At 36.0% G+C, this 18509-nt stretch overlaps 1 protein-coding gene and 1 non-coding gene across 3 annotated transcripts in view; one reads left to right on the forward strand and one right to left on the reverse strand.

Annotated features, from left to right (window-relative positions):
* Window positions 1-18509, forward strand: part of UNC13C (unc-13 homolog C) — a 565259-nt gene that overhangs the window by 94857 nt on the left and 451893 nt on the right. The window lies entirely within an intron of this gene.
* Window positions 12804-12906, reverse strand: LOC118003833. Its single transcript, XR_004677446.1, has one exon. It is a non-coding gene; the product is annotated as a U6 spliceosomal RNA (small nuclear RNA).

The following is an 18509-nucleotide window of genomic DNA, read 5'->3' on the forward strand; positions in this document are numbered from 1 at the left end:
TAAAGACTTTCATATATGCCATACAGAGGTGTTAACTATAGTCATCATATTATATGTTACATCCCTTGTACTTAGTGAAACAAAGTTTGTACCTTTTGACCACCTTCATCTCATTGCCCTTCTGGTGACCACAAATCTGATCTTTTTCTAGGAGTTTGGGTTTGTTTTTTAGGTTCCATGTATAAGTGGCATAGAGTATTTGTCGTCTTCTGTATTATACAACTTAGCACAAGGTCCATCTGTGTTGTCACAACTGACAGGATTTCCTTTTTTATGGCTAAATGATATTCTATTGTGTGTGTATATAAGCACCACAACTTCTTTTTTTTTTTTTAATTTATTTATTTATTTGAGAGAGAGAAAGTGAGAGACAGAGAGCATGAGAGGGGGGAGGGTCAGAGGGAGAAGCAGACTCCCTGCCGAGCAGGGAGCCCGATGTGGGACTCGATCCCGGGACTCCAGGATCATGACCTGAGCCGAAGGCAGTCGCTTAACCAACTGAGCCACCCAGGCGCCCAGCACCACAACTTCTTTATCTGTTCATCTTTCGGCAGACACTGGGTGGTTTCCATATCTTGGCTATTGGTGGTAATGCTGCTGTGAACATGGGGGTGCAGATACCTTTCAACATAGTGTTTCCATTTCCTTTGGATATATTCCCAGAAGTGGAATTGCTAGGTCATATGGTAGTTCTATTTTTATTTTTTGAGTAACCTCGATATGTTTTCTGTAGTGGCTGTACCAATTTACATTCCTACCCACAGTGCATAAGGTTTCTTTTTCCTCCCTGTCCTCACCAGTGTTGGCTATCTCTTTTTGATAACCATTCTAACAGATGTGAGGTGATTCTTCATTATGATTTTGATTTGTATTTCCCTGATGATTAGAGATGTTGAACACCTCTTCGTGTTACTTGTTAGCCATTTGTATATCTTCTTTGGAAAAATGTTCAGATCTTTTACTCTTTTTTTTTTGAAGTGTAGTTGACATACAATACTACATTTCAGGTGTACAACAGCGATTCAACATTTATATACATTATGATCAGGGTAAACATAACATCCATGTGTCAACATACAAAGTTGTTACATATCAACTAAATTCCTTATACTGTATCTTGTATCCCCATGTCTAACTTATTTTATAACTGGAAGTCTGTACCTTGTAATTCCTTTGTCCTATTTTGCCCATACCTCCACCACCCTCCTCCTTGGTAACCACCAGATTATTCTTTGTATTTATGAGTCCATTTCTGTTTTGTTTTGTAGATTCCACATACAAGTCAAATCATAAGACCTTTGTCTTGGTCTGACTTTTTTTTTTTTTTTTAAGATTTTATTTATTTATTTGACACAGAGAGACACAGCGAGAGAGGGAACACAAGCAGGGGGAGTGGGAGAGGGAGAAGCAGGCTCCCCGCGGAGCAGGGAGCCCGATGCGGGACTCGATCCCAGGACCCCGGGATCATGACCTGAGCCGAAGGCAGTCGCTTAACCAACTGAGCCACCCAGGCGCCCGGTCTGACTTATTTTACTTAACATAATACCATGTTAATGGCAAGAGTTCATTCTTTTTTTATGACTAATATTCCATGTGTATGTATACAATATCTTTTTTCCAGACCATATAGTAGTTGTACTTTTAATTTTTTGAGGAACCTCCATACTGTTTTCCACAGTGGCTGCACCATTTTTCAGTCCCACAAGCAGTGCATGAAGGTTCCTTTTCTCCCACAACACTTCCTTTTCTCTCACCAACGCTGGTTATTTACTGTCTTTTTGATAGCCATTGTGATAGGTGTGAGGTCATACCTCACTGTGGTTTTGGCTTAGTGATTAGGTGGTTTTGACCTGGTGATTAATGATGTTGAGGATCTTTTGTGTCCATGGCCATCTGTTGCTCTTAAATGACTATTCAGGCCTTCTGCCCAATTTTAATTAGATAGTTTGTGGAGGGTTTTGCTATTATGTTGTGTGAGTTCTTTATATCACTGTACTTCCTTTGTCAAAGATTAATTGACCATATAAGCATGGGTTTCTTTCTGGGCTTTCTATTTTGTTCTAGTGATCTATGGGTCTATCTTTGTGTTACTACCATACTCTTTTGATTACTGTATTTTGTGTTAGAGTTTAAAATCAGGGAGCATGACACCTTCAGCTTTGTTCTTCTTTCTCAAGATTGCTTTGACCTTCTGGGCTTGTTGTGGTTTTATACAAATCTTAGGATTATTCTAGTTCTGTGAAAAATGCCACTGGTATTTTGATAGGGAATGTATGAATCTGTAGATTGCTTTGCATAGTATGGACATCTTAATGATATTGTTCAATTATGAACATGGTATATCCTTTTGTTTGTGTTGTTTTCTTTTTTTTTCTTTTTCTTTTTTTTTTTTTTTTGAGAGAGAGAGAATGAGAGACAGAGAGCATGAGAGGGAGGAGGGTCAGAGGGAGAAGCAGACTCCCCGCCGAGCAGGGAGCCTGATGCGGGACTCGATCCCGGGACTCCAGGATCATGACCTGAGCCGAAGGCAGTCGCTTAACCAACTGAGCCACCCAGGCGCCCCTGTTTGTGTTGTTTTCAATGTCTTTCATCAATGTTTCATAGTTTTCAGACCACAGGTCTTTCGCCTCCTTAGTTAAATTTATTTCTAGGTATTTTGATAGAATTTTCTCTTAATTTCTCTTCTATTTCATTATTGATGGAAATATAACAGATCTCTGTGTATCAATTTTGTATCCTTCAATTTCACTGAGTTCATTTATTCTAATTTTTTTTTTTGATGAACTCTTTAGGGTTTTCTATATCTAGTATAATGCCATCTGCAAATAGACAGTTTTACTCCCCCCCCATCCCCCAATTTGGATGCCTGTTCCTTTTCTTGCCTGATTGCTGTGACTAGGACTTCCATTATTATTTTGAATAACAGTGAGGGTGGACATCCTTATCTTGTTCCTGGTCTTAGAGAAAAAGCTTTCAGCTTTTCACTGTCAGTTATGAATACGGGTTTGTCGTATATGGCCTTTATTGTGTTGAAGTGTGTTCTCTCTATGCCCTTTTGTTGAGAGGTTTTATTGTAAGTGGATGTTAAATTTTATCGAGTTCTTGTTTTTGCCTCTGTTGACATGCTTGATTTTAATCTTCCTCTTTTTTGATGTGGTATATTATCATAATACATATTATATCATATCAATTGACTTGCAGATAGTGAACTATCCTTGCATCCCTGGAATAAATCCCACTTGACTGTGGTGTATGATCTTTTTAATGTATTTTTCAATTTGGTTTGCTAATACCTTGCTGAGGATTTTTATGTCTGTGTTCATCAAGGATATTGGCCTGTAATTTTATTTTGTTATTTTGTTTTTGTTTTTCTCCTTTTTTCTTTTCTTTCTCTTTGTCAGGTTTTGGTATCCGGGTAATGCTGATCTCATAGAATGAATTTAGAAGCATTACTTCCTCTTGAGCTTTTTGAAATAGTTTAAGAATTTATATGTATTAACTCTTTAATGTTTAAAATTTATCTGTGAAGCCATCTGGTCCTGGACTTTTGGGAGTTTTTGGATTACTGATTCAATTTCATTACTAATCATTTTGTTCAGATTTTCTATTCTTGATTCAGTCTTGGAAGATTGTATGTTTGTAGGAATTTATTCACTTCTAGGTTGTCCCATTGGTTGACATATAGTTGTTTGTAGTAGTATCTTATTACTCTTTGTATTTCTGTGGTATCAGTTTTAATTTTTTTTTCATGTTTGATTTTATTTATTTGGGCCCTCTTATTTTGATGAGTCTAGCTAAAAGTTTGTCAGTTTTGTTTTTCAGAAAAAAGCAGCTTTTATCTTTTTACTTACTGTTTTTAGTCATTCATTTCTGCTCTCATCTTTATTTTCTTCTAACTTTGGATTTTGTTCTTTCTGTAGTTCCTTTAGGTTTAATGATGGATTGAGATTTTTCTTGTTTCTTGAGGTAGTCCTGTATAACACTGTAAACTCTCTTAGAACTGCTTTTGCTGTGTCCCACAGATTTTGGACTGTTGTGTTTTTATTTTCATTTGTCTCAAAGTATTTTTGATTTCATGGACTTACTAATTGTTTAGTAGTATGTTTATCCTTGTTTTTTTGTTGTTGTTTTTTGTTTCCTAGTTTCTTTTCTCTTGTAGTAGACTCCTAGTTTCATACCAATGTAGTCAGAAAAGATGCTTGATATGATTTCAGTGTTCTCCAATTTATTGAGAACTGTTTTGTGGTCTAACATGTGATCTGTCCTGGAGAATGCCCCCTGTGCGTTTGAAAGAATGTATTCTGTTTTCAGATGGAATGTTATGTATATATTAAGTCCATCTAGTCTACTGTGTCATTTAAGGCCACTGTTTTCTTACTGATTTTCTGTCTGAATTATCTGTTGATGGAAGTGGGGTGTTAAAGCCCCCTACTATTTTATACTGTCCATTTCTCTTTATGTCAATATTTTCTTTATGTATTTAGATACCCCTATGTTGTGTACATAGGTAATTATAAGTGTTAAATCTTCTTGGATTGATTTATAATTAGGTAATGCCCTTCTTTTTTTCTTGTCAGTCTTTAAAGTCTGTTCTGTCATGTGTATAACTGCCTCAGCTTTATTTTGGTTTCCATGTCTTTTTCTATTTATTTTCTTTATATGTCTTTAGATCTGAAGTGAGTCTCTTGTAAGCAGCATATAAATGGCTCTTTTTAAAATTCAGCCACCCTATTTTTCTTGATGGGAGCATTTAGTCCATTTCCATTTTAAGTAGTTATTAGTAGATATGTACTCCCTGCCATTTCATTGTGTTCTGATTGTTTTTGTAGTTATGTTTCTTTCTTGTTCTCTTCCCTTATAATTTGGTGACTTAGTGTTATATCTGTATTCTTTTCTCTTTGTTTTTTGTGTATCTATTTCCAGTATTTGGTTTGTGGTCATCATGAGGTTTATATATAATATCCTACATATAGCAGTCTATTTTAAGTTGATGGTTGCTTAAGTCCAAGTGCATTCTAAAAGCACTACGATTTTACTCCCCCAACATGCTTTATATTTTTGATGTCATATTTTAGATGTTATTTTGTGTATTCCTTAACTAATTATTATATGTCTAGATGATTTTTACTATTTTTGTCTTCTAACTTTTGTAGTAGCTGTGTAGGTGATCGGTCTACTACATTTACTATATGTTTATCTTTACTAGTGAGACTTTTTTTCCCATAGTTTTCTAATATCTAATTATGGCCTTTTCTTTCCTGTTTAAAGCAGTACATTTAACATTTATTAAGGCTGATTTGGTGTTGATGAACTTGTAGCCTTTGAGAAACTCTTTCATCCCTCCTTTAATTCTAAGTGATAACCTTGCCAGATTTAGTACTTTTGGTTGGAAATTTTTTTCCTTGCACTTGTGCTTTTGTTCTCTAGCACCTTGCACTTTTAAAAATATATATATTTTATTATTTGAGAGATCAAGAGAGTGAGCGGGGGGAGGGACAGAGGAATAAGCAGACTCCTCACTGAGTAGGGAGCCTGTTGCTGGGCTCATTCCCAGGACCGTGAGATCATGACCTGGGCTGATGTCAGACAGGACTATTGAGCCATCCAGGTGCCGCAGTACTTTGCACTTTTACTATGTCATGCCAGTCCCTTCTGGCCTGTGAAGTTTCTGCTAAAATATCAGCTGATAATGTTGTGGGAGCTCCCTTGTATATTATGTATACATATGTATACAAAATATACTATGTATATTTTTTCTGGCTGCTTTTAATATTTTCTCTTTAACTGTTGGCACATTGATTATAATGTGCCTTGCTGCAGGTCCCTTTGGGATTCATCTTATTTTGGATTCTGTGCTTCCTAGGCTTGGGTATCTCTTTCCTTCATCAGGTTAGGGAATTTGTCAGCTATTTTTTCAGATAGGTTTTTGACCCCTTTCTCTTTATCTTCCCCTTTTGAAGCCTCTATAATGTTAATGCTACTATATTTAATGTTACCCAGAGTTCCCTTAAAATATCCTCATAACAGCTTTTAGCTGTTTTTAGTGGTTAATTTCTACTACGTTATTTTGTAGATTGCTAATCTGATCTGCTATTGATTCCCTCTGGGGTATTTTTCTATTATTGTATTTTACAGCTCTTATTAGTTCTTTGTATATTTTCTGTCTTTGTTGAAGTTCTCATTATGTTCATACATTCTTGATTTCATTGAGCATCTTTATGACCATTACTTTGAACTGTTTATCTGGTATTGCTCATCTCCATTTCATTTAGTTCTTTTCCTGAGATTTTGTCTTATTCTTTTATTTGGGCATATTCCTCATTTTGCTTAATTCTGTTTCTGTGATTTAGGTAGATCAGTTAGCTCTCCCAGTCTTGAAGGGCTGGCTTTATGCAGAAGGTGTCCTGTGGTGCCCAATAGCACAAATCCACCTGGTGACCTGAGCCAGGTACCCCAGGATTGTCCCCTGTGTGGCCTGTGTACATTCTTCTATTGTGGCTGGTTCACAACTGGTGTGGAATCTGGTGTGCAGAGCTGTTCTCTGGCATGGCTGTCTGCAAGGTCTGGCCACGAGTGCTATGGCCCAGCTGGTGAGCAGAACTGACCTCTGGCCCATCTAGCTGAGAGGCCTGGCTGCAGCTGTTTTAGGCATGCTGCATGGCTTGCCATAAGGTCTGGCTGTGACTATTATAGGTGTGCTAGAGTGTGGTGCTGGACCCCCAGAATGATGGTGCTTGGGATGGGCTCTGGTGGCAGCCAAGGCTATCTGTCAGGAGCACTAGGGTGGGAAGCCACTTAGGAGGGTCTCTGGTGCTCGTTGATGGTGCCTGCCAAGAGCGCTGGGGCAGGGAGCTGCTTGGGAGGATCTAGGGTGCTTGGGTGGAGTCTCCATTTCCTACTGCCCTCTAGCTCTCCTGAAGAAAAACCCCACTGGTTTTCAAGGCTGACTTTACAGGTGTTTGTCTTCCCAGTGCCTGTCCCTAGTGCCTTGAAGACCAGTTTGGAGCTTGGGACTCCTCTTCCTCAGCCTTCCTGCTTGTATGTTGTCACACCAGAGTGTGGTTATTGGCAAAACTGTCTCTGCCCCTTCTACCCATCTCAGTGTGCTTTTCCTTTATCTCTTTAATTGGTTTTAATCTGTTCCTCTATAGTTTGTTCTCAGAGATAGTTCTATCTATATGTAATTGTAGGTTTTGGTATGTCCCTGTGAGCTCAGGATCCTCCCATTCCACCATTTTGATTCCATTTGACCATTTTTAAATTGGATTGGTTTTTGCTGTTGAGTTGTATGAGTTCTTTATGTATTTTGGGTATTAATGCCTTATCAGATAAATTGCAGTTTTTTTTTTTTCCACATTCCTTAGGTTGTCTTTTCATTTTGTTGATAGTTTCTTTTGCTGTGCAAAAGCTTTTTAGTTTGATGTACTTGCCCTTGTTATATTTTTTTACTTGTGCTTTGGGTGTCTTATCCAAAAGCCTTTCCAATACCCATGTCAAGGAGCTTTTTTCTTTAGTTTTCTTCTAGAAGTTTTATGGTTTCTGGTCTCACATTTAAGTCTTTAATCCATTTTGAGTTAATTTTTGTGGGTGGTATAAGATAAGGGTCTAGTTTCATTGTTTTAGGTGTGAATATCCCATTTTCCCATTTTTCCAGGACTATTTATTGAGGAGACTGTCTTTTCTCCATTAAGTATTCTTGGCTTTCTTCTCATATATGGTAAACTAATATTAACCATATACGTATGGGTTTATTTCTGGGCTTTTGATTCTGTTCTGTTAGTCTATTTGTCTGTTTTTATGCTAGTACCACACTATTTTGATTACCCCAGCTTTATAATAATAACTTGAAATCTTCTTTCTCAGGATTGTGTTGGTTATTTGGGGTCTTTTATGGTTATATATAAGTTTGATTGTTTTTTATACCTCTGCAAAAAAAAAAAATCTTAAAAGCAGCTAAAGTGTAAAAGACACTAGCAGACCCCAATCCAAGAAATGTTAAAGGAAGTCTCTCAGAAAACAGCAAAATCATATCAGAAAGAAATAGAAATCCATACAAATGAATGAAGAGTGCTGGAAATATCACCTACATGAAAAACATGTAAGTTGTTGTCTCTGCTTATAAAGGGTTTAAACCTATTAGGGAAGTAAAAATCTTGGTTGGAAGATTTACATATTCAGAGAATGTATTTTATTTTTTTCTGTAATAATTCAGTTTTATTACTCTGGCTAAGAGATCCGAAGGTAGCTTGAGGTTTACATCTTTTTTTTATAGTTCTTCCATCAAGAGTTTAGGTGCCACATTGCCATTATAAGCTGGCTGCCAATTATTTGACTCTTACTTATAAAACTTTAATTTTGCATGTGTGTGACATGTGTTCATGGAAAAATACATATAAGCAAAATGAACTATCACACAGAAATAAGCACTTAAGTTTTTGATATATGTGTGTATACATATGTGCATGTGCACACAGTACTTGGGATTGAATCCTACATATGTGAACTGGCACCAAATATACTGCTTTGCAATCCATTATGTTTTACTTTACAATATAGAATGAATATATTTTCATGCATATGTGTATGAAACTTTCCAATTGGAAAACAGACCTGGAGACTGGGTAAAAATACAAAATCTGATGAGATTCTAGTACCAAGGAAACTCCCCAAAACAAAATTTCACCAGATGATTAAAAGTAAAATGAAGATCAAAGATATATCAGAAAATGCTAACAGAAAGAAAGGGCCAGATTTTAGTATCAGACCCCCCCCCCAAAAAAAAATCAAAGCCTAAAGCACACAGGATAAGGATGACTGCATGAATGCCTTTGCTTTCAGTGCATCATCACAACCTTGTTTCTTACTTTTTTTTTTTTTTAGATTTTATTTATTTATTTGACACAGACACAGCGAGAGAGGGAACACAAGCAGGGGGAGTGGGAGAGGGAGAAGCAGGCTTCCCGCGGAGCAGGGAGCCTGATGCAGAGCTCGATCCCATGACCTGAGCCGAAGGCAGACGCTTAATGACTGAGCCACCCAGGCGCCCCTTTTGTTTCTTACTCTTATCTCTCCCCTAAGTCTTTCCAACTCATCTGTGCCTCTTATCAATTCAAGGTCCAAATGGTTCCTAGGAGCATACTCTTTAAATCCCCAGTCAGGTCGGGTCAGTCCTCCTCTAAGATTTCCTTCTGCTTCCTTGTTTAGCCAATATGTCACTAAAATACCTATTTTCATTGACATAAAAAGAAAAGTGTGACTAATATTTTTGATAGTTTTATTTCAAATATTTCCCATATCACAATTAAATGCCTAAGTCATGGTCTGATTTTTATGATTTTTTTTCAAAGATTTATTTGTTTTATAGAGAGGAGGGGGGAGAGAGAGAGAATGGGTGGGGGTAGGAGCAAAATCTCAAGCAGAATTCCCACTTAAGCACGGAGCCCAACATGGGTCACCATCCCACAACCCTGAGATCATGACCTGAGCTAAAATCAAGAGTTGGATGCTTAACCTACTGAGCCACCCAGATGCCCCTGATTTATTTATTTTTTTAAAATATACCAGTAATTGAACATTCCCATTTTTTGAAGGAGCTCACAATCTGCAGAGAGGCAGTAAAATAAGGCAGTCTTTAAAATTTATGGTATTAATCCAACTTTGGAACCCAACTGAGAACTGGAGGAGAATTGACTTTCAGTGACGCTGCTTTCCTATGGAATGAGAACTCGGCTATTAGTTTAAAGGGTATTCGAGTGATATACAACATGTATGGGAAGTAGTTTTCTCTCAAACTTTTATATTAAATAGCATTATTCCTATTACTTTCAGATGGTTTTGCTGTCTACTTTTAAGGAAACATGAGACTAGATTAGACCATATCTTAAGGTTTCTTTATTTTCATTCTAGGATTAAATAAAAAGAGCAAAGCATCATTTGAAATGAAACTTCTAATGAGAAGATCTGAGTCTTGAGGGAATTTTTAATACAAGGTTACTGAGAACTGGTACAAGCAAAAGAAAGAATGATGGTTTCTGTCACTGTGTGTGTGATACCACACCTTGTAAAACAGTAAAACATGCTTCAGAGAGAATTTTTCAGGCATCTTTTGTTTTTGGTCCTGTAGCAAATTTTTGAAGATAATGGTTTGACAATAGTTTTTCTGTTATTTCTACAAAAAAAAAGTATTGGAGTAAACCCTTTAATTTAAAATCTCAAACAATGTAGGTGAAGAAAAAATTATCCAGTATGTAGTAGATCTGATATCAAGTCTCAAATTATACCACATTTCCTCCCCCACCCCATCATAGAATGTAGATTTACCTCCAAAACTAGGTAAGAATTATTCGTGATCAAAGGAAAGGGGCTTGTCTTTCACTTAGTTGTAACTTGATGTTTTCTCTCCATTTCTCTTATTTTGACTGAAAACTAGCAGCATTAGGTTAAAGGGGTAAAAATACACAGTCAGCTGGATTTTTCTCCAGGGTTTGACTTAGTGATTACAGGAGAATGAGTCTGCTATGGGGAATACTACAGATTGAAGCAACTCTGTAGACAGAGGCACTCCTCAGCAAATTCAGAAGAGGGAGCATTCCATGTGGCTGTTCGATACTGGGGTGGTTTGCTTTTCTACATTAGGCTGGGAGGAAATCTGATATATGGAATGAGAGTCAGAACCTGGAATATGGGTGCAGGCTTCCAATTCATTTACCTAGAGTGTGATTCCTGTCCTCTGTTTATGGGGATACCCCACCCACTTTTTCTATCTTTTGGGTTGACAGATGTTTCCTAAGGTTAGAAATCTTTTCCATGTGTGTCTGTCTCAGCCTCCAGTAAAGGTTTACAGAACTGAGAGAAAAATATCAAGTTCTCTGCTAGCGGAGGCAAAATTTTTACAACCTATATTTTCTGACTGATAGAAATAATTTTGTTTTTAATCTTCAGAATAATCCATACACCGTTAGCTCTGTGTGTACAGGCACTCCTTGATAAGAGGTAGAATCATGAAAGAGTGTGGATTGTAAGTTGCAGGGGTGGGGATGAAGATATTATGGGTGAATAATCCTCCTCCTGCCAAATCTGTTCAGACAGATTGTGAAGAACATTCGCTATCAGAGTCCCTCTGCTTTGTGGCTACACCATCTTCTTTAGACATTAGCAGTCAAGAAAAGGTCTATTCTAAACATCCTCTGTGAGTATGGTTGCAGGTCTTCTGTTTGAAGTAGAAATATTAATAATTCTGAATCTGGGAAATTCTGCAAGAGACAAACAGTACTTTACAAAACTCTATACCAGGAGGGGTAGGAAAAAATGTCATTATTCTGTTTGTTAGGTCGAATGAAATCTGAATGCAAAATCAACCTCTGTTTTCAGTGTATTTCCTGGGAAGTGAAATTGCCGTCCATGTTTTGAAGACTTGTAGTGAAGAGATTACAAGAATAAAATAATGCATTTCATGGTAACTGGTTTCAAAATGATTAAAAGAAGCTTTCACTCATTAGAAAAAAATGTAATTGAATATTACTTGAACATTATAGCTCTAGCCATATGACCTCTTTTGTGAAAATTAATGAATATTAGTTTTCTGGACCATTAAGCAGAGCCTGGAGCAAAGATCAGAGTTGTTTTGTTGTGAATTTTCTTCCTCATGAACTTTGGTGCCTAATATAATTCCCTTTTTTTAGTGATTTACTTGAAGAGAACTTATTAGCTTCATGAATGGCTTCCATTAGAGATTACCTAGCTAACGGGCAGGGATGGAAAGCTTGATGACTTAGTTCTTCCTCTGGCAACGTCCTGTTAGAGTCAACAGTTGCTTTCCAGAAGCTCACACCCCATTGCATTTTCTTTAACACACAATACTTATTTACAGGGTTATCACTAGGTTAAATGAATCAAAGAATTCTGCCTATACAAGTTGATGATGACTCTTATTTTCCTTGGTGAAAGAGCAGGGTGTGATGCACACTGCAAAATTTGACGGAGCGTACTCTACCTTCTCCTTTTTTCCTGAATTTATACCAGAATTGCTGTATTGGTAAATGAAGTATAATTATCATTTCATTTTGACTTGACATTTGAAAAAGCACCCTCCTGTTTATAGGATATGAGGAGGTAGATGTTAATAACCAAAGGCTCCCACATACCTTCCTTAACCGAGAATTCTGTAAAATCAAATCGGTTAAACATAGAAGAGTTATGTGATCTTGCTAGAAAATGACTTTATTATGTTCTTATAAAAAAAAATAAAGTTGATACCTAAAATCAGCGGTTTTTGTTCTCCTTGTTAAGAGTACTGACCCAGTTATAAAGCAGATAAAGTCAGAACTGCTGTGCTTGAATCTGAGGTGGTGGGTGCCAAGTCCTAGATGCCAAGCCCTTCCTTGCCCAGTGAAGCTTCTCTCAGGAACTCCAGGGCTTCTCAGAACACAATCTGAAGCACACTAGGCAACATGATCTCTACGATCTCTGAGATAAGAGGATTCCAACAAGCAATTTTTGTTTGCATGTTATTTGCTCTGTACTCTGCTTTACCCCATGTGTAATTGATGGGGTATCATCCAAGTATGGTAAGATTTGGTAAATGGAAAAGCCAAAGAATACTTGAGGGCACAAGGAGCCAGTCGTGTGAGGCAGAGAGGAATGGAATGGGTTGTTTGGTAGTAAATAGGGCAATAGGAAAGGAGCTACTGCTCTTTAAAGGTTATTTCACGCTCTAGTCTTCCCTTCCTTTCCTAGGGACAATCACTATAAAAAAAATCTCGTGTATTCTTCCAGGATGTATTATAATTTCACTATCCATAAATATAGAAATGATGCCATGCTAGATAATTCTGTCATCCTTTCACAGGGTCCATGCTAATCTTCTCTGTATCATTCCAATTTTAGTATATGTGCTGCTGAAATTGCTTTCTAGACTAGATAATTTCTGAAACTTGCTTTTTAAACTCAGTGTTCTTTTAAAAACTACATTGATGCCTATTGGTCTAATTAATTCATCCAAATGTATTTTACCATATAAATATATCAAAATTATTCCCTATTGGGGAAAAATATGGTACAGTATACCCTATGACAAATAATGTTGTAGTATACATCTTTTTATTTGTAATCTGCTACATAAGTGTAAGATTCTCTTCATGTTACATACCTAACAGATTTTGGGGGCAATTGAGTGAGCAAATTTCAACCTTACTAGAAACTGATTTCAATTTTCAAAAGTGGTCATAGACATTTTTAACAGTACCTCATGGAAGTTCCCATCCATAACAACTTGACAGTCTCAGATATTTCATTTTCTTTTCCATTCCAGTGGTTGTGAAATAAGGTATCAGTGCTTAATGTTAACTTGCACAATCCTTATAGCTTAACAGTTTGAGCACCTTTTCCTATGCTAATTTCCTCTTAGGAAATGCATTTCAACATGCAATTTATTTTTCTACCTGTTTTTCAAATTCTTTTATGGAGGCAAAGCTAATCCTCCATTGTATGTTGCAAATACATTTTCCTGCTCTGTTGTTTCTTTACTTCTGATGTGATACATTTGTCATGCCTATTTGTGATAATTTATGCTTTCTGTGTCTTGTGGCAATTTATACATAGAACGTATATCTATATATGTATATAGATATAATCCATATTCTATATTTAAAGTTTGTCCACATTTAGACTTTAATGTACCATGTTTAAATTTTTTTTCAGGGTGGCTTTTTTAATTTTGTATTTAAATTCAATTTAATTAACATATATTATTAGTTTCAGAGGTAGAATTTAGTGATTCATCAGTTACATGCAACACCCCGTGCTCATTACTTCAAGTGCCGTCCTTAATGCCCATCACCCTGTTACCCCATACCCCCACCCACCTCCCCTCCAGCAACCCTTAGGTTATTTCCTATAGTTAAGAGTCTCTTATGATTTGCCTCCCTCTGTTTTTGTCTTATTTTACCTTCCCCTGCCCTATGTTCATCTGTTTTGTTTCTTAAATTCCACATATGAGTGAAATCATATGGTATTTGTCTTTCTCTTACGGACTTATTTCACTTAGCATAATACCCTCTATTTCCAGCCACATAGTTGCAAATGGCAAGATTTCATTTTTTGATGACTTAGTGATATTCCATTGTGTGTGTGTGTATAAAATCACATCTTCTTTATCCATTCCTCTGTCAGTGGACATCTGGGCTCTTTCCATATTTTGGTACCATGTTTAAATTTTTAAGAAATAACTACCTGTTTTCCAGTGTGATTGTAGCATTTTACGTTCTCAGGGTAAGCAAGTTTGAGTTGCTTCACATACTTACCAACACTGTTATTGTCAGTCTTTAATTTCAACCATTCCACAGTATATATTATAGTATCTAATTGTGGTTTTAAATTTTATTTCCCCAGTGACTAATGATGAAAAGTATCATCTTTGTGCTTTTTGGCCGCTCATGTATTTCGTGAAGCATCTGTTCAAATTTTTGTCCAAGTTTAAATTGGGTTGTAGTTTTGATTAAATACAACTCATTTTTTAACACAGATTTTTTAAACTGCTTAATTAAAAAAAGATAGGTTAACAGGCTATTGAAAAGATAGTACAGATATCACACATACCCTTCACTGAGTTCCCCCCAATAGTTACATGTTATATAATTGGAGCACAATATAAAGACCAGGAATTTGACATTGGTACAATGTGTGTACATATTTTTCATTTTATCATATGTGTAGATTGTATAACCATCACTGCAATCCAAATACAAAACTATTCCATCATGCCTTGTGCTATCCCTGTCTAGTCTCTCTATCCACCCCTCCCATGTTTAACCTTGCATAACCCCTGGCAAACACTAATCTGTTTTCCGTCTGTATAATTTTATATAAATGGAGTCATATAGTATCTGTCATCTGGATATTTTTTTTCTCCTAACATAATGCCCTTGAGATCTAAGTTGCTGTGTGTATCAGTTTATTTTTATCGCTGATTAGTATTTAAGGAATACTAATGTATTCCTGGGATGTATCACAGTTTAACTATTCACCTACTGAGGGATATTTTGGTTGTTTCAGTTTGAGGCTATTAAAATAAAGCTGTTATGAACAGTCATTTGTAAGATTTGTGTGGATGTTTCATTTTTTCCAGGATAAATGCCCAGGAGTTCAATTGCTGGCTGTATTGTAGAGGTATATTTAATTTTATAAGAAATTGTCAAACTTTGAGAATTATTGTATTTTACATTCACACTGACAATGTATGAGAGACCAGTTTAACTGCATCCTTTCTAGCATTTGGTATTGTCATTGTTTTTGTTTAACTGTTCTAATAGGTACATAGAAACATTTCATCACGGCTCCAATTTGCATTTCCTGAATATCTAGTGAGACTGATCATCTTTTCATGTGCTTGTTTGTCATTCATATGTCCTCTTCAGTGAAATGTCTCTACATCTTTTGCCCATTTTCTAATTGTGTGTGTCTGGTGATTGTTTGCTGTTGAGTTTTGAGAGTTCTTTATATATTGTAGGTACTAGTTCTTTTTTCAATATATGGTTTGCAAATATTTTATTCCAATTTATACCTTTCTTTTTTTAAAATCCTTTTTACATGGGCTTTCCAACAGCAAGTTTTTAAGACCAAATTATTGACTTTTTTGGTATCATGCTTTTGATGTCATGATTAAGAACTCTTCAAGTTTTGTCTTAGAGACTTTTTCCTGAGTTAAGGTTTTTTTTATAATTTTTATTTCATATTTAAATATTCATTTTGAGATAATTTTTGCATTAAGGTATGAGGTTTAGGTTGAGGGTGTGTTTTTGCTTATAAATATCCAGTTGCTCAGGCACCAGTTGTTTAAAAATCTATCCTCCACTGAGTTGCTTTTTGCATCCTTATAGAAAAATGAGTTCTGTGGGTCTTTATCTGGGTTCTCTATTCTGTTGCATTGATCAATGTTTAATTCCATCTATTGATATCACAGTCTTGGTTACTCTGACTATAAAAGGAGTTGTGAAAAAAAATTATATACATACACACACATATAATGTGTGTGTGTATATATATATATATATATATATATATATATAAAATTTGGAGACAGTTGGCATTTTGTATCTCAAGGGTTTCAATTCATAAACATGGTATACCATGTATTAATACTTTCTTTGATTATTCTCATCACTGTAGGGTGGGTATTTAAATGACCGACAATAATTGTGGATTTGTCTACTTTTCAGTTACATCTCCTTTTGGATTGTTATGTCTTCCTGGTCAATTTACCTTTATGCCATTATACAGTATGCCTCTCTTCTTTTGCTCTGAAGTCTACATTATCAGATATTAGTTTAGCTACTCCTGTATTCTGATTGTATAGTATATCTTTTTCCATTTGTTTACTTTTAGCCTGCCTTTATCATTATATTTGAATTGAGTTCCTGAGCATATAGTAAGGTCATGATGTTTTTTTTATCCATCCCATTAAGGTTTTTTATTTGATATATTTAGACCATTTACATTTAATGCAATTATTGATAAGGATTAAATCTGTCATTTTATTCTTTGTCTTCTGTTTGTTTTCTCTGGTTTTCATTGTCTATTCTGCATTTCTATAGATTACTTTACACTTCAAGTTTTTCAATGTATCTCTTTGTATAACATTTTTAGTGACAATTCTTGGTATTGCATTATGTATAAGTTTTTTTTTATTGCTTCCTTAAAAAATTGCCACAAACTAAAACACAATTTTTTATCTTAGAATCCTGAAGGTGAAAGGTCTGTTACAGGCTCACTGGACTAAAGTCAAGGTGTCAGCACAGCACAGCTATTCCCTTCCAGAGGCTTAGGGTAGAATCTGTTTCAATGATTTTTCCAGGTTTTAGATGCACTCATTTTTTGGCTCATAAACATTTTCCTCTATCTTCAAAAGCAACTGTATGTTGAGCATTTTTTAAAAGATTTATTTATTATTGGGGGGAGGGACAGAGTGAGATGGAAATAATTCCCATCAGACTCCCTGCTGAGCACAGAGTCTGACATGGGACTCAATCCCATGACCCTGAAATCATGACCTGAGCTGAAACCAAGAGTTGGATGCTCAACTGACTGAGCCACCCAGGCACCACTGTGTGTTGAGCTTTTTAATATTACATCACGCTGACCTCACTCTCCTACCTTCCTCTTCCACTTTGAGTGTCCTGATTACATTGGACCTACCTGATAACCCTGGATAATATTCCAATATTAAGATTAGTTGATGAGCAAACTTAAGTCTATCTGCAACTTTAATTTCCCTTTTCTGTATGAAATAAATTATTCTGGTTCCAAGAATTATAACATGGTTGTCTCTGGGGGCCATTAATTTGCCTACTAAACATTATATATACATAATTTGTCAAAGTTGGTTGGTGAATACATTTTGCCAGTTCTAGTGAAGTGCAAAAACCTTATTATCTACCACTATATTCCTTTATTATCTCTCTCATTTAAAGTAAAATTGTCTTAAATATTTCCTCTGTATACATTGAGAACCACATTAGATAGTGTTAAACTTTTTGTTTCAACCGTCAAACATAATATAGAAAACTCAAGAGGAAAAGGGAAGCATACTGTGTTACCCATAGTTTTGCTTTTACCATTCACTGTCCTTTCTGGATGTTTCAAGACTCCTTTTTTCGTTTCCTTTCTGTTCAGAAAATTTACTTTAGCCATTCATTTAAAGTAAGTTGGCTGTTTATAAAGTCTCATAGTTTTCCTTCATCTGAGAATGTTTTGATTGCCTCTTCATTCTTGAGGATATGTTTGCACTGAATATGGAATCTTGGGTTGATTATTTTCTTCTTCAGCACTCAAAGTGTTATGCCATTTCTTTCTGCCTCTATGGTTTCTGATAGAAAATCCATTCTCATTCAAATTGTTTCTCCCCTATAGATAATGTGCCATTTCTCTTACTACTGTCAACATTTTTTCTTTGCTTTCAGTTTTCAGGAGTTTGTGATATGTCTTGACATGAATTTTTCAGTTTGTCCTGTATATGGTTTATCAGCTTATTCTGTAGATTTGTGTTTTATTTTTTGCAAAACTTGAATTTTTTTGGCATTTTTTATTGAATAGATTTCCAGCTCTGTTATGAACTGAATGTTTGTGCCCTCCCCAAATTCAGATGTTGAAGCCCTAACTCCTAATGTGATTGTATTTGAACATAGGGCCTTTGAGAGTCAATGAGGTTTAGATGAGGTCTTGAGGGTAGAGCACAATGGTGGGATCAGTGTTTTTTTTTTTTTTTTACTATATTTTTTATTATTATTTTATGTTAATCACCATACATTACATCATTAGTTTTTGATGTAGTGTTCCATGATTCATTGTTTGTGTATAACATCCAGTGCTCCATGCAGAACATGCCCTCTTTAATACCCATCACCAGGCTAACCCATCCCCCCACCCCCCCTCCCCTCTAGAACCCTCAGTTTGTTTTTCAGAGTCCATCGTCTCTCATGGTTTGTCTCCCCCACCGATTTCCCCCCACATCATTC

The sequence above is a fragment of the Mirounga leonina genome, unplaced genomic scaffold, assembly GCF_011800145.1.
Source record: "Mirounga leonina isolate KUSES-001 unplaced genomic scaffold, KU_Mleo_1.0 Mir_91, whole genome shotgun sequence".
Taxonomy (NCBI): domain Eukaryota; kingdom Metazoa; phylum Chordata; class Mammalia; order Carnivora; family Phocidae; genus Mirounga; species Mirounga leonina.